This window comes from Ambystoma mexicanum, chromosome 12 (genome assembly GCF_040938575.1).
Source record: "Ambystoma mexicanum isolate Mex_15411 chromosome 12, UKY_AmexF1_1, whole genome shotgun sequence".
Taxonomy (NCBI): Eukaryota; Metazoa; Chordata; class Amphibia; order Caudata; family Ambystomatidae; genus Ambystoma; species Ambystoma mexicanum.
Window position 1 is genome coordinate 1,156,374,140 of NC_090936.1, and position 17,979 is coordinate 1,156,392,118.

A 17,979-nucleotide genomic window follows, 5' to 3' on the forward strand; every position below is an offset into this window, starting at 1 on the left:
CCATGAAGAGCAGCATGGAGTGTGAGGGAATGGGGCTCGAAACCAGACGGTACCAAAGGACCCAGGAAGGAGGTGGATCTCAAGGCTACATCCACATTATGACTGCATGTTGGTAGGCATATATATACAGAGGACGCATTAGCATGTGGTATCATTGCATGTCAGGCATGTGAAGATGATACTTGAATGGCTGGGGGAAAGGAGAGGAATGGTATGTAAGTCATCAGATGAATAGACAGGGGAGTATGAGCAACAATGTAGTGACAAAATTACTAATCAAGGGCAACTTCCATGGTGTTGGCCCATATGTGCACTGTTGCCAGTAGGGATAGTGCTGTGGCCAGATGGTGTTGCACTGAACATACTGGATGAGGCACATGGGTGCCACTATCAACTCTGCCACACACCCCCTTGACAGGCACCCAACATGAATGCTTCACACACACAACATGCACAGGGATGATACACACATGCATGTGCACTCACCGGATGATGCCTCGTAATCAGGGAGGTCTCCCACACCTTGGAGTTGTCCCTCGGTGACGTAGGATCCAGCTACAGACTCGTGTGGTGTGAGTTCTATATCCTGTGCTGGGGACCCACCTCCAGTCACCAAGGTTGCGGCATGACTTGAGGCCAGCTTATCCTTTGCCCTGCGCTTAAGGTCATTCCAGCGCTTCTGGCAATCACTAGCTGTGCGCCTCACTACTCCAAGGGCACTTATTCTGTCAGCAATGGTCTGCCAGTGTGCCTGGCGTCTGGCATGTGTGGTCTTGGACCCTGCAACGATGACCATTTCCCTATCATGATCTGACACATACTGAACAAGTGCATTAAGTTCGGCGTCTGTGAAGCTTGGCTTCCTTGATGGGCCGGACTGTGCAGCCGTGTCTGGGGCATCAGCCTGTGCCGGACGTGCACTCTTCCTCTTGCGCTTGGAAGGGGGTGGGGATCCAGAGTGTCCTACGCCGCTGTGGACACTAGGGGCAGGAGCCGTGGTGGACTCTGTACTGGGTGTGTGTGATTGCCCACTCAGCATGGGAGTAGGTGCAGGCATTGGGGGTAGTGGGATGGGGTCAGGCCTGATCTGAGGTGCATGAACTAGGACCGACACAGTCTTGGCAGGGTGTATGAGAGGTGGGGTGGATTGAGCCACACCCTGGCTACGGGGGCCAGCAGATGACCTATCTGGCATAGATGCGCGTGCCCTGATGACACCAATGTGCACCGGTGCACGTACAGTGGACCTGCTGACCTGGATGTCAGCGATGGAATCACCCTCGGACAGGTCTGGTGCCACAATGGCCTGGTCCGACATGGGCTGATCAGGGTTGGTATCAGCCACATGACTCTCAACGGGGGGGGGGGGGGGGGGGGGGGGCATGGGTGTCCCTGACTGTTCCTCCAGACTGGGGGGAACAGGGGCGCCCTGCAAGTCACAACCACGTCCCCTGTTGGATCCTCCACGGCCACCACGTGTGGCTCGGCCACCTTTGCCACCCTTACGGCTTGCACGCCTCCCAACCATGGCACTGATGGTATTGTGCGTATGGGAGTGGGTGTGCACAATTGTCCTGGGCAATTGGGTGTCAAAGGGGTTGGGTACCAGATGGTATTCGTACCCTAGTGCAGTGGCAAGGCTATATGACACCCCTGGGGAAAGATGACGGGTCACGCAACGCACAGGCACCCCAGAAAAGTAAAGGAAAGTGCACAATACCCCTCCTAGACCACGTGTGCTGATGGAAAACCCTGCACTACGCTGTGGCATCCAGTAACACAATGAACGTATGCGTGTCACACGCGGCCTAGATTGACCTCTGAAGGGGTAGGCTACACACGGGGCAAGCACAGATGTTAGATACGTGCGTGACTCACCGTCTGCCAGGTAAAAGAGCGTGAAAAAATAGCACTTTTGGTTGGCAACACCCCCGCCAAAAGAAGAGGTGTACGCTGTCTGAGGAGACAGGTCAACTGTAGAAGGGGACACTGTTTGAGGGAACAGGCCCAGGAAAACCAGTACAAGAGGAAAAAGAGAAAAGAGCTGTCAGAGGTAACAGGGAGTACGAACTGGAAACGCCGTGAAGTAAATCGCGTGTGAAACGACAAGAAGTACCGAATTCACCCACTCGCTCTCCACGAAAAGCACGTACAAGGAAATGGTGTTCAACACTACCTTTTATACAGGCCCACACGTACATCGTCACTTACGGCGTGTACGTGCTTGGCCCATTTTCACCAATCACACGCTTTGGCACTCCTGCGTGTAGGTATCTTTTCACCAATCACACGCTTTGTCACTCCTGCATGTGGATCCTTTTTCACCAATCACGCGCTTCGACACTCCAGCGTGTAGCTCAGTTTTCACCAATCACACGCTTTGTCAATCCTGCATGTGGATCCTTTTTCACCAATCACGCGCTTCGACACTCCTGCGTGTCCCTCACTTTTCACCAATCACACGCTTTGACACTGCACGTGCAGGTAACTATTGACGCACATATGCTGGTGACGGGTTTTCGCGCGATGAGTGGGGGGTTTTCAGGTGCACATTCACTCCCTATCAGGCTGTCCACGCGTTCTAACACGAAAGACCACGCTCCTGGCCAGGAGGCAAAATTTAAGTCCCCAAGAACCCTGAGCACGCTCCCACCTGCCATCGGCTGCTGCCTGACTGCCTGCTGGCCACGTGCCCCACAGTGCTGGTGGGTGGGGGTGGTGGGGGCCTGGTGGAGGGTGCCCCTGGTGGATGGGGGTTGGGGGTGGTGGGAGACATGGGTGGGGGCCTGGTGGAGGGTGCCCCTGGTGGATGGGGGTGCAGGGGGACATGATCAGGTGTGCAGGGTAGTCCACTGTTTTGTGGGCTGCCTGCAGGGGCCGGGGAGGGTGTACAGGGTACACCTGTGGGGGCCCACCCAGCCTATTCGCATGTGATGATTCCCACGCACCCCTGTGATACACGTACCCTGGCCAATCGCGTGTTGAACTTCCCGCTACCCCTGTAATACACGCACCCTGCCTGTTCGCGTGTGATGATTCCCGCGGACCCCTGTGATGTACGTTCCCTGGCCTATCGCGTGTTCTACTTCACGCGTCCCCCTGTAATACACGTTCCCTGGCCCATCGCGTGTTGAACTTCCCGCTACCCCTGTAATACACGCACCCTGCCTGTTCGCGTGTGATGATTCCCGCGTACCCCTGTGATTCACGTTCCCTGGCCTATCGCGTGTTCTACTTCACGCGTCCTCCTGTAATACACGTTCCCTGGCCCATCGCGTGTTGAACTTCCCGCTACCCCTGTAATACACGCACCCTGGCTGTTCGCGTGTGATAATTCCCGCGTACCCCTGTGATGCACGTTCCCTGGCCTATCGCGTGTTCTACTTCACGCGTCCCCCTGTAATACACGTTCCCTGGCCCATCGCGTGTTGAACTTCCCGCTACCCCTGTAATACACGCACCCTGGCTGTTCGCGTGTGATGATTCCCGCGTACCCCTGTGATGCACGTTCCCTGGCCTATCGCGTGTTCTACTTCACGCGTACCCCTGTAATACACGTTCCCTGGCCCATCGCGTGTTGAACTTCCCGCTACCCCTGTAATACACGCACCCTGCCTGTTCGCGTGTGATGATTCCCGCGTACCCCTGTGATTCACGTTCCCTGCCTAGTCGCGTGTAGTACTTCCCGCGTACTCCTGATTTGGAGATTGCCCGCTTTGCTTTCCTTGTTTGCCTGCCCTGTGAAGTGGTCCGGGGTTAGCGCAGCCCTTAGCGATGATTTAGCGCTTTTGATGGCTTTTCCGTGCGCGAGGGCGTTCTTGGGGGCGTTACTGGCGCTGCTGCAGGCTCGCTGCGATTCTCTGCGCCACGGCTGTTTTGGGAGCTTGAAATCCATGAATACGCTGTGCGCGGAAATCTGTTTTAGCGCACGTGCCTGGCGCAGACTATCGCAGGCGCACGCTGTGCGCCAGCCGCGTGCGCTACTTGTGCGCTGGATTCTATGAATTAGCCTGCATATGTATTTTGCTTTTTGCAAGTTGCAGTTATAGCATTTTCTTTCTACATCTGTCCCTGTTATGAACATCACAGGACATTCCATTTCGGAGTCCTCGGTCACTTGACAACATCCTTGTGCCTAAAAGCTTTTGTACAGTGTAGAAATGTGTGACCATAGCACATCATGTGGCCCTTGATTTCATTGTGCCACAATGAATGCTTTGTTGTAATGTGTCTCTTTCCTATGTCCATGGGAAGGATGCCCTACTCTAAATACTTTAATACACAGTTATAAACCGCCCCCCCCAATGGTGTGTATTTTGCCAACCTCTGAAGCCTAACAAGTTGATCCACGCAGGCTTGACATTTGGCAAACTTTGCTCCGGGCCTGCAGATGAACTGGCCTGCTGTTAAATCTCAGTAACCATTTTATCGTATTTTATATTTTATTAATTCTTATAAAGCGCTTTTATCCAAAGCGCTGTACATAGTATAGAAACAACGGTATAAAATTGTTGGAATAAAATAATTCAAATATCAAGTCAGAGAGCAAACAATCATGGACAGTGAAGTGGGTGACCTTGCAAAGGAACATGGAAAAAAGAATAAACAGTAATAGATCGAAGAGATAACGGAAGAAGATTCCAATGGATGGAGAGGAGCAAGAAGTTCAAAAGAGCGAAAATGAGATTGGGCACAGGGCGGACGGGGAACCGTCAACTTAAAAAGACAAGAATAATGAAGAGAGCCAGAAGGAACATAAAAGGAGAGCAGAACAGCAAGATAGTCTGGAGCAAGCCAGAGATTTAAAAACCAAACAGAGAAAATGAAATTTAAGTTGGGACTGAAAAAGCAGCCATCCAGGGGATGCAAGTGAAGTTGAAATGGAGAGAAGGCAAAGTACACGAATAGAAGAATGATAAATAGCTTTCAGAGGAGCAAGGCGAGAGGAAGAGAGACCAAAGAGCGTAACAGAACAGTAAAAGAGTCGAGGAAAAATCTGAGAAGAGATAAGCAATTTAGTTGCATGAAAAGTGAGAGAGGAACAGACTTTGCGAAGGTTGTGAAAGTGAAAATGACAAGAACGGGAAGGTAAAGAAATGTGATAGGTGAAGGAAAGATTAGAATCAAAATAGAGACTAAGATTACGAGCAGTGGGGGAAATAGAAAGAGTTGATGGTGGAAAAGAGATAGAGGGAGGTAGAGAAAATGAATTGGCAGGGAAAAATAAGACCTCAGTTTTCCCAGCGTTAAGAGTAAGGAAGTGCAAAGCTATCCCAGATTTAATGGCTGAAAGACAAGAAGTAATAGTGGAGTGGATTGCAGGTGTGAAAGAAGAGAAAGATAGAAAACGTTGTGTATCGTCGGAGTAAAAGTGATGAGAGATTCCAAAGGAGGAGATCACAAGAACCAGAAGAGAAGTATAGAGTGAAAAAAGAAACAGACCCAAGACTGAACCTGGGGGTACACCGTGCTCAAGAGGACACGGTGAGGAGGTCTTTCCACCGCACGAAACGTAAAAGGTTCCATTGGATAGATAAGAGGAAAACCATAAAAGAAAAGAACCCCTAAAACCAAAAGAGAAAAGAGGGCCCAAGAGCAAAGAGTGGTCAATGACGTCGAAAGCGGCAGATACATCAAGAAGAATAAGAAAAGAAGAGTGTTTAGAGTGACGAGCAGACAGAAGAGAATGGAGTACCCACATTAAAGCGGTCTCAGTAGAGTGAGGACGAAACCATGATTGAAAGTGTGGAAGGAGCGATAAGTCGTTAACAAAGGAAGGAGTCTGAGAATAGACGAGACGCTCCAGAAGCTTAGATAAGCTTACATATTGGTAGCCGCTGCAGAGTGTCATTTGCTTTATGACTTTGACAACATTGAGATATGTAATTGCTCGTTTTACTATAGCTGGTAAGATAGCTCAGTAGGTTGAGCGATTGCTGCTGCGATGTGTGTGTGATCTGCAGGTACGAATCCTGGCAAGGCTAACTCAGCCTTTCATCCTTCTGAGGTCCATAAAAGAGTACCAACACAGGTTGGGTGATATTGTATGTATATTTGTTCTATATAAAGAGCTTAAGCGTAAGTGCTAAATAATAACACATCATTATCATTTGGCCTTGGACGTCTGCTTGCATTCACAGTAATTTGGTAATATGGCCCTATACACAGTGATATTAATTATACATGTGGTAATTCATTCTTCTATGAAATGTATATCACATTACAGTGGTATCGTAATCATATTTATCGTGTACTTCGGAACAATGCTATGCGATGCCACTTCCTGTTTTGTCAAGGGGGGAAAGGTTGTGTTCCATCGCTTCAAGCGATGTCATTTTGGGGTGGGGTCAAATGATATCACTTCCTGTGATGTCATCAGGGGGGTCAAGGGTCATATGATGCCACTTATGCTACCCCTGGCATTTTGGTGAAATGACGTCCCTGGTTGTAGCCCAAGAGTTCCAAAAATGAATTCATGCAGGAGAAGCCATTCAGATCCCGGTTGACTACTTTTCGTGTGCACAAACTCATATAGTGTATGTATGGATGCCTGGTAAAATCCATGTGTACACCTATATCCCTTCCTACATGAAAGCGAAAGGCCTCACCACGGAGCCATGCATTCCAGCATATAAGTAGAGCCAGTTAGACAGCCCAGTGAGTTGAGTGTTAGCTGCTGAAATCTTTGTTCATTCTTCAGGTCCCAGGTTTGAAACCTAGTAGGACCCTCTCAGCCTTTCACTCTTCTGACAGCGATAAAAGGAGTATCATTACATTGTGAATTAGAAATCCATGTAATTTGAAGCGCTGTGAGATTCCAAAAACGACTTTATCAAGTATTAGAGAAATGCTAATTTCTAATAATATGCATACGTTCCTGTAGGAAGATATTTTACAAATATCTTATGTGTTTTTCCTAAGAATGTTCTCCAAGATTCATTCATGCTTTCTCTTAAGAAACCTATAAGGTCTCATTATAAGTTGGCTGGTACATGGTAGAAGTGTCAGTAATAATGTTTACCAGATCTTTTACCAGACCCATCAACTACCGGTAGGGATGGAGGAAATACCTCCAGCTAGGTGCTGGAGGTATATCTGACCCAGACTGGCAAAAAACTGCCAGTATTACCAACACAGTAATATCGTTGCCGGTAATTCCTAGAAAATCCCACATAAAGTCTTATGGGCCTCCATGGAATGGGGTTTTACCATTTAAACCTGCACTTGGAATCTGCCGGTAATACCGGCGGACAAGTGCCGGTAACAGTATTAGCGTTTGCCGGTATCCCGCCGGAATTACCGGAGGAACACCGACACACTTGTAATGAGGCTGACATTACTTTGCCTAATTCTTCTATGTTCAGTTTTATTTTTAATCGCTTCTGTTTTCGATGCATTCTTAGTGCTCGAAGGAGACTGAGAGCTACATAGGAACGCAAACACCGGTAGCGTGTATGGCGAGGTCCCATAGCGCAGGGCCATGGGAGGACTGGAAAGTTAAAGTTAAAGTTATCTTATCATTCGTTTCGCTGAACAAGCTGATAACTGCAGGTGGGCTCCAACAGTATCATACATACTGAGGGCAGTATATTGAAGTTTATTTCAACCAGTCCAGACATGCACCGCCCATCAGCTGGGATTTTCATAATCCCCACTCCTGCTTCCTGTCCTGAGCACATGTCACCCAGAAGCTACAGAACTTTTCCCCGCTACATATTTCTTGATCCATCTGGAGAATATCTTGAGGAGTACTTATCTTTGCCTCTCGGCTAATAAAAATCCTAAGTACTATCCCCAAAAGTTTCCTCCACCATCAGAATTGGAATCGTTTAGCGGCAATAGAGTTCTGCATATACTCATAATAGCCACTGACACCGCAGGATACCCCCGCTGACAACATACTCTGTTCACACTCAAAGTACCTGAATATGATTTTGTGTCCCCGTCCTCTCTTTGGACAGGGTCAAACCTTTTAAATGGAAACATTCCCTCTATAACAAAGGTTTAAGGGCTTAATGAAAACAGGATGCAGTCTGTTCCCTGTTACTTACTGAAGCACACACTTTATTTTTGGCAACACGCAGAAGAGGACGGAGGAGATATATGTTTTCATACTTCACGGGCCACTCGCTCCCTTTTATATTTTCAAGGCTCTGTAATAAACAGTGAGTTTAAGTTTTCAAAATTGTTTCTAAAAACCTCTTGCCATGTTCATGTCAAGCTCAGGTGACCCCATCCAGCCAAGGAAAATCTGAGAGAACTTATGTGGTGAGCCGCACCTGCCTCCATAATACCCACTGCAAGTCCCCCATTACGAATAACAGTGAAAGGACAATAATAGCAGGGTGTGATAACCGCTTGTCTTTTGCTGAGTCTTTCTTCTATGTCCTCTAATCCGGTCACTTTTTCACCTTTTCCTCTATGCATTTGTATCACATTTACTTTAATTCATATGTCTAAGTCGACACATTTGAGATTTATTTTGCGAACCTTTGTTTCATATGCGCTATGTTCTTACACAGAATTATAGGTAAAGAAGGATTTTGTTAATGTCTAGTATTTGAGGTTAGTGGGTGAAACCACATTCTTTACGGAAAAAATATACAAACGAATAGGCCTTCAGAAAGTGCCTGAGTGCGCACAACACATGTTGGCTATATAAATAGACGTTCTACACCTCATCAAGGTGAGCGAGACCTCTTTATTTAAATGCAGTCTCTGTTTTCTAAGCCACCTTTGCTCTGGCAGCTTGGAATGGGCACCACCAGAAGCCCGAGAGCTAGAATGCAAGCAGGGATGTGAACCAAACCATAATGGACACCATTATCCTAGCACTCTTGATTGATTGTGAGTGCCCATTTATACATTTATAACCTTTTGGTCAAGATAAGACATTCTCTACGCTTAAACTGGTCAGCCTTCACGGCCAGTCCTACTGTCCACATTGACAGTACTATATAGGCTATTTCATCATCTATTCTGAAACCTTTTGTCTGCCATCTTCTTGCCATAATATCATTTTTTAAAAATCAAAATACTTTTTCTTTCAATTGTCTTTATTGATTATCAGACAATACACAATGCAAATACATATAGTTAGATAATGCAGTGGAAGGCGGAATGATCCAGTGATCATCATTGGGGCATGTATACATTCAGCGATTACATTGGGTAGCTACGCTATGGACAGCCCATGTGTTGCATGGTAACTTACTTGAGGTCCTACAATAGCCTCCCTGTTCCAGGCTTCATAGCCCTACTGCACCATTGTTCATTCTGTTGCATATATAGGTGCACAGTGACAGCAATTTGTAAGGGCACAGTGGGGCATCACTGTTGGGGTTCCCCAATCATTGACTGAGAGCTAGCAAGGCTACACAACAAGAGGTAAGCAACCCCTTAGTTTTACAGTACCTTTGGTTTGAAGAAATTGGTTCCAGCTTGCTTCTGTTCCAGTTGTAGGTCTGCAGATCCTGTGTTCCCGAACCTCAGTCGTGGGGACAAGAGGGAGGACATCTGGGGACTCCTGCACTATGAATTGAAGGTCAGCGGCAGCAATGGGCAAACTTCAGATCAGCGGCACTTCACGGTTTCAGCTTCTCGCGGCTCTTGCAAACAGCACCACTGAGGTTCTCGGATATCTTTGTAGACTTTCCTCGCATCTGCCTGCTTCTACTCTCTGCCCTCTGCAACTCATCCAGAACTGGACTGCGACACTTGCCCGTGGCCTCCAGCCCAGGGATCGTATCTCTCCAGGACTGAAATCTCTGCACTGGCTCCCAGTGCCTGCGAGGATTAAGTTCAAAACCCTCTGCATTGTCCACAAGGCCTTCTGGGGCCTGGGGCCTCAATACCTTCAACTCTCTCTTCCTAAATATCTTCCTTCTCGAGCTCTTCGCTCATCCGCCTCCAACACCCTCAGGGTCTGTCGCTTTTTCAAGCAATGAGTTGTTGGTAGATCTATTTCTTCGGCTGGGGCCTCTCCGGTGGAACAGCCTCCCTGCCCCCCTGAAACTTGAGGAGAATCATCTCGGTTCCGGAAGCACCTCAAAATCCTTTTCTTTGCTTCTGCTTTTTCTCTACTCCTCTCCCCTACTGACTTCCTGGCAGTAACTGAAACTGCACTGGTTACCTGGCCACCCTCTGATCTCTGGCTCAGATCCACTCCCCTGCCAGTCGCCCACCTGCATTGCCTTCCTGGCAACCCCCGCACTTGGGGACTGTTTCTGTATCCCTACAGTCCCACTACCTACAGCACTTGACACCTGATATCTGCACTTACCCTTGCACTTGACACCAGCTGGCCATACTTTACTTATTATTTATTTATTCTTTTATCCCATGTACTGCACTTTCCCTCCTCCCCCTTCCCTTGCACTTGCGTGATCTGAATGACACCTGGCCTAGTAGGATTGTTGTCTGTCCTCCCTCTATTCCCCTTCCCTTGCCTTGTCGCGCCTTGAAACACTTGTGTATAGGCGCGTTATAAATGCCATATCATATCATATCAGTATTGTTAAAGTGCTTCATGTTTATTAGCCAACCCTTCAGATAAGTGGTGTTCCAGACAATGTTACTCCCTAAAACAGGCAAATAGTCCCCTCGAAAAAATAAGAAACAGACACTCAGGGATCCGCCACCCCCCACGCCTCCTGCTTGCATCCATGCATTGCCATGGATATATTCAGATCAGTGGTGCCAGCAGAGCCGTACCACAGGAAAGAGCTATAAAATTATTAATGCCTGTTCTAAGGGGGATCCTTTAGGTAAAAATGCATATTTTAATTGACATGAGTTACTAGGTGCAAACAAGTATTGATTACAAGGAAAGATGCATTTTATTGTTAAGATATATGTTTACCTGCCTACAAAGCACCCCCATTGGCAATAGTTATTACCTTTTTACTCCCTAAAAATAATTTTACTCCCTACTTCAAAGCACAATACAATACTACTGTGATGAAATGAATACCGGTGCAAAAGGAATACAGCGATGGGTAGTGGCTAAATTACCTACACAGCCCTACACTACTACAAAACCAACAGTGACCCCAAACATGAAATAGACAACGTCTTCAAGATACATCTCCATCGCCTTTTGAGGTAGCATGGGCCGAGTGCAGGCTCTACTCTCAGGAGGGGTGTGAGGTGTTAACAGTGGCATCCCAAACAGTAATAGTGCAAATACTCCAAGATAAAAGAATGTACAATCAAGGTTCTATACAAATATACATTACTTTAATGAAACAATCAAAAATGCAAATAACTAACTAGAAAACACAAGCAACAACCACCCTTGTAAGAAAATCAGAACATGCAGACAGGCACAATATGACACAGGTACCTGAGCATGGGTGTGCAGGCAGTAAATTGCACCAATGTCAATGTACAAAATGATATGTTGTTTCAGAAAAAGAAAGAGAAAGGGGGCTTAAAAGTGACTTCAGTCCCAGAAACCAGACCAAGCGGACAGATTCGGGTTCACTGTACCATATTCTTGTTTTGGGGAGCTTTACAGCATTGAACCAGGGTTCTCAGAGCTTCCTGAGGCAACACTGCACCAACTCAGTGATTTCTCAAAATGTGTATTGAATTATAGTGCCAGGCTATTATGCAAGTCTGTGCAAAAAAGACGAGCATACTCGTTCTTGGCACTCAAGGGGTTAATGTACAATGAAAAGATGATCTCACTCTTGATAACAAATGAACAGTCTTACAAATAAAGAATAACTGGTAAAAAGACTATAATTGAAACAAACCTACCTATGCACATGTGCACACAGAGTTGGGTTGGTGAGCTGGGTGACTGGATCCGACACACCATGCGCTCCAAGCAGCATCGGAACGAGGCAAAAAGAAGCCTGGCGCAGGCAGGCTAGGCCTGGGTCGGTGTTGCTCACATGTGGTTCAATGTGGGAATCAGGGCCCAGAGCTGCTCCTCGACTTCTGGGTTGCTTAGAGGCCCGATCCATGGTCTCCAGGAACAACATACACCCTTCTCTTGCACTCCATCTCCAGGGAGCATTGCAGACATGTCGAGAGCATCCTTCATCTCCAGTCAGCAGGAGCCTGCATCCAGTGCAAGCAGGCGTTGAGGTCTTGGTTCGCAGGACTGCTCTCAACAACAACAGGGTTCCAAAGATGCCTTTTTTCGTGGTGTCCAGGAAAGAATCCAGGAAGGAGTGCAAGGCCCCTTCTTTATAAAGGTTAATGGTCCCAGGGGATTGAACCAAAGCAAGTCTTCTGTAAGGCGTCCAATCTCTGTCACTGTAACAAGTGACCCTGGCCTCCTTGCATCATACCCAGAGTGCCTTGTTCTACAGGAAATGGAAGGGGGAGGAAAGGGAGAGCGCCCCACAGAGAAACAAGATGGTGGAACCCTTTTTCCAGTTCCTTCTCTGGCTACTCTAACTTCAGCGCCTTCCTATGCCTGCAACTTCAAAGGTCCTTTGGTGTGCAGCACTCTGGGGTGAGACTGGCCTTTATAATGTGAGTTCCCCTTTGAAATCAAGGTTCCAGGAGATCTCCTGGTGAGACCTCCTTTGCTGAGGGGAGTTGTTACCTTCCTCCTGGACATGAAAGGAGGGCAGAATCCTGGCTATAATCTCAATGGGAGCAGTACAGACCTCCAGGCTGCCGTTAATACACATTGCCCCATTATAGATGGTCTTGGCTCATATGGACGACACATGGATGATTTCAATTGTTGTGACTTTAAGCGTTGTGTGCTCTTATCAATCACTACACCATAACCAGGTATAGCTTATCTTTAGAGTTTACCCTTCCACCAAATGAATATGAACAACAATTATTATATTTTGGCTTAGAGGGGCAGAAGTTAAATACAACCTCTGTCTGCAGTGACTGTGGGTCACAACAGCTGTGAGGAATGCACATGTGACCACTGAACCTGCCCTGTGCCACTGGAGAGCAAGTGCTGCAGTTGCCAGGAGGAGACTGGTGCAGAAAGGGCACATTTTTGCACTATGCTTTTAGCATGAAGCTGTACAAAATGGGGAATGAGCAGCACACTCCCCATTCACAAACAGAATATCCCACATCTTTTTTTATGTAATACAAATCAAAAAGATCTGGCTATTTCCCCCTCACCAGATGGCAATCATTCACAACTACCACTTAAAAATCTTATGTGGAGCCCTGTCCCAAGCGCTCGATGTCTTGTAAGCCAGTCCAATTCTATGTCAAGACGGAGGCGAGCATTAAGCTTTCATCTTCTTCATATCCCATCAATCCTGTAGTCCCCTAGTCTCTGGCCATGTGACATAGTCCTTCCTGTTCCTCTGTACTTCCTCTTCTTTTCTTGCTCTCCACAAGATAAGTACCAGTTTGTCTTAGCTTCGTAATATTCGCTTAACAGAACGTGTTTTATGCAATTAACGTATATGGAATTGTACACCGTAGACAATGTTAGAATAAACATGTATAGTAGAGCACGCAAGTGTTAGTGATTTAGTATTTAAAGAGAGATTTGGAGGCCCCGTGTCGTAATGCACAACACCTCAGTGGCCAGCCGAACCCCCTAGCAGAGCGCGAGCACGCAGCCCTCACCCTTGGAAGGGTGGAGCTCTACGCAGGCGGGAGACTTCACGCGGGCCGAGCAGAGGAACGACCCCCCACCTCTCACGAAGGCGGCCACGTGCAACGAATATGCCAATAGGAGCGCTCAGCAACGAACGCCTCCTGCGCGGGGGCGGGGCTTTAGACAGCAGAGCCACACAATTATAGAGTATTACCAGTCAGAATGTGAAAGATATATCTGCAAACATACATGCTCTATAAGGAAGGTGCAGCCTCGAGCAAAGTGAATCAGTGGACGCGCCACTACAACTAGACAGGTATTGATTCAGGCACCGGCCAGCACAATGTCAAACTACGAGTGGAGCGAAGAGGAGCAGGAAGCAGTCTACCAAGAAGACCTAGCCTATAGCTTCAAAGAAGTGCTGGGAGATTCACTGACAGAGGCCGTGGTCCAAGAAGTGTGGCCTTTACAAGAAAGGCTAGATACCATAGAGTTATTCCTGAGCCAGAAGGAAGAACGCACCAAGCAAGAAGAAAGCGCGTCCACAAGGGCAACGTTTAACAACCCTAAGGGGTGTAACAGGGCCCAGAAGAGCAAAGACTCTTCTGACCCCACGGGCCACCGACAGGGGTGGATTCAGGAGCCCCAGAGGCTACAGACGCGTTCCTCAGACTAAAGGAAGCGTTCATGAAAGATTCTCAGGTGCCGAGCCTCCGGACCCCCTAGCCAGGGGAAGACAATATGGGTTGTACAGAGGAGGAACCCCCAGAAGGCTTCCCAGACGAGGAACCGCCGATATCCCCCACATCCACTCAAGCGGATGCAGATAATGAAGGGTACGAGGGGAGCCAGCCTCCGCCTAAGACTAAGACGGGTATTTATTCAGGCACCGGTCAGCACAATGTCAAACTACGAGTGGAGCGAAGAGGAGCAGGAGGCAGTCTACCAAGAAGACCTAGCCTATAGCTTCAAAGAAGTGCTGGGAGATTCACTGACAGAGGCCGTGGTCCAAGAAGTGCAGCCTTTACAAGAAAGGCTAGATACCATAGAGCTATTCCTGAGCCAGAAGGAAGAACGCACCAAGCAAGAAGAAAGCGCGTCCACAAGGGCAACGTTTAACGACCCTAAGGGGTGTAACAGGGCCCAGAAGAGCAAAGACTCTTCTGACCCCATGGGCCAACCGACAGGGGCGGATTCAGGAGCCCCAGAGGCTACGGACGCGTTCCTCAGACTAAAGGAAGCGTTCATGAAAGATTCTCAGGTGCCGAGCCTCCGGACCCCCTGGCCAGGGGAAGAGAATATGGGTTGTACAGAGGAGGAACCCCCAGAAGGCTTCCCAGACGAGGAACCGCCGATATCCCCCACATCCACTCAAGCGGATGCAGATAATGAAGGGTATGAGGGGAGCCAGCCTCCGTCTAAGAAAAGGCAACGAAAACTCCACCACCTGGAAGAAGACGAAACGGCGGATATGTTCCACCCGGAAGATATCAGAAATCCGAGATCCTCGGAGTGGGTACCATCGCTGAGAGTGGCGAAATACATGACGCAGAGATTGAGGAAAGCTCTCGAAAAAGAGGTCAGACAAAGACTGAGGGCTGAATGTCCAAGACCAGACCTGCCAGGCAAGGTCGCGGAAGCCCCGGAATTGGACCCTAAAATGTTGTCGTTCGTCTCCAAATCGAACAGAGACCCTAGGAACGGCATAGATCGCTCCTGGAGAAATTGCCAAGAAAAACTCCTCGACCTAGCAGGTCCTCTAGCTAAGATAATGGACCTAGCCAAACGAGCCAGAGATACAGACGAGGAGGTAGACCCAGGAGTCCTAGCGAACTGGGCCCAACGGGCTGTATGTATACTAGGACACGCAAACTGCGTGATTTCATCGGAGCGCAGGAGAGGTCTCCTTTTGAAAATTGACCGTAAACTAGGAGACCTGTCGTCATATGAAGCCGGCGAGGCAGCTCAGGGACTATTGTTCGGAGAGACATTTGGTAAGGAGATGGGGAGGTTCGTAGGGACCTACACCTCCCTGGAGAAAGCACAGGCTTCGATGAAGAAGATTTTCCCAGGGAGAGTTTTTGGCGGGACCGGTCGCTACATAGGTCGCTCGATCAGTCGATACCAAGCATCTAGAAGGCCTCAGAACAACAGAAACCAATACTGGGAATCCAGGCAGCCTGATACCCTTTTTCCCCCAAGAGGCTGCTTCCCTAGAGGAAGACGAGGCAGAGGACAGGGAAGAGGACAAAACTTCTCCACAGGTGAGAAATTTTACATATCTGCCAGTAGGGGGGAGGACAGCTATATTCTGGGAAAACAGGCGCTCGCTTTCCAGCGATGCTTGGGTCCTTCAAACAGTGAAAGGCATGTGTATAGAATTCACAGAGACTCCCGTTCAGGACCAAGCGCCGCGCCCCGTAGTCACAACACTGACCGAGAAAGAGCTGCTAGACACAGAATTGCGAAGCCTAGCAGAGAAACAGGCGATCGAACCATGCATAACGCCGCCAAGATTTGTGAGCAACATGTTCCTGGTTCACCGAAAAGACAAAGTGAGACCAGTGATAAATCTAAGACACATGAACAGCTGGATGGCCTACAACCACTTCAAAATGGAAGGAATCCACCAGCTCAGAGATACGCTCAGACAGAACGATTGGCTGGCGAGGATACACTTGAAAGACGCTTATCTTACGATTCCTGTACAGAGGGATTTCCGTCCATTCCTAGCATTCGACTGGGATGGGCAATTATGGCAGTTCGCAACAATGCCATTCGGGCTCTCCTCGGCGCCATGGGCATTCACGAAAGTGATGAAGCCTGTAGCCGCAGCGATCAGAGGAAAAGGAATTTGCATGATTATATATCTAGACGACATCCTATTGATGGCCGACAGCAGAGAGACCCTAGCCTACCAGACCGACTGGGTAGTATACCTCTTAACCTCGTTAGGTTTCCTAATGAACCGGGAGAAGTCGGAGATGACTCAGGCGAGGAGGATAGAATTCCTGGGGTTTGTTATAAACACCAAGTCGGCGACATTGGAACTCCCAAACAAAAAGATCAGAGACATAAAGAGAGAAATAAGAGCATGTCTCAGCAAAACGAGCTTATCACTCCGCACCATAGCAAGAGTAGTAGGCTTGCTAGCGGCATCAATACAAGCGATTTTCCCAGGACCATTACACTACCGAGCCCTTCAGAGGCTGAGGATACGACATCTTCAACAAGGCCTACACTACCACCAACTGGCACTCTTAGATCAAGAGTCCAGAACAGAGTTGGAATGGTGGTTAGCGAACATGAAGGCCTGGAACAGGAGAGCCATCTTCGGCGACCGCCCAGACCTGATAATAGAATCAGATGCCAGCAGAGCAGTCTGGGTAGCCCGTTGCGGGGATCTCCAGACAGGGGGGAGATGGAACGCATCGGAACTTCAATTACACATAAACTGCCTGGAGTTACTAGCTGGACCCTTTGCGATCAGGGCATTTACGAAAGGGAAAGTGAACTCCTGTATTCTACTAAAAATTGACAACATTTCGGCAGTCAAATACATCAACCATTTAGGAGGAACAAGATCCAAATTACTGGAGGAAATAGCCAAGGATTTCTGGCATTCCTGCCTAGAATCAGGGATCTCGGTGGTAGCCGAATACTTGCCAGGTTCTTTGAATGTAGTAGCGGACTGGAACTCCAGACATCTCTCAGACTCTAGCGACTGGATGCTGGACCGGATGATTTTTCAGAAACTAGAAAACATCTGGGGCCCAATATACACAGATCTGTTTGTGTCCAGGCTGAACGCTCAGAAAGAGAGGTTCTTCAGTTGGAGATTGGACCCAGTGGCAGCCAGAGTGGACGCTTTCCTACAAGACTGGAGGGAGTAGACACGTTATGCTTTTCCCCCATTCATAATGATGAGCCGAGTACTAGCAAAGGTACGCAGAGAGACAGCGAACCTGATAGTAGTGGCTCCGATCTGGAAATCTCAAGTATGGTTCCCAGCACTCATGGAACTACTGGTAGATTACCCGAGAATTTTGCCCCTAGGAGAACGCCTCCTCACGGACCCAGCTGGGTCATCTCACCCTCTGAGAGTGAAGGGGACACTGCCATTGATGGCATGCAGGATAGCAGGAGACGCTGGAATCTCCCGGGCATTTCGTCACAAGCTGCAAGCCTCATCGCCCTGTCATGGGCTCCATCAACTCGAAGGAGCTACGACGCAGCTTGGAACAAGTGGTCGACGTGGTGCAGAAGAAGAAATATTCATCCCGTTTCTGCCCCTCTAGTTGAGATCTTGAATTTCCTAGCGAAACTCCTCCAAGACGGCAAGGCATACAGAACAATAGGGGTATACAGATCTGCGATCTCTGCAGGTCCCCTACCCGTGGAGGGAGTACGGGTGGGAGAGAACGTAGCGGTAATACGAC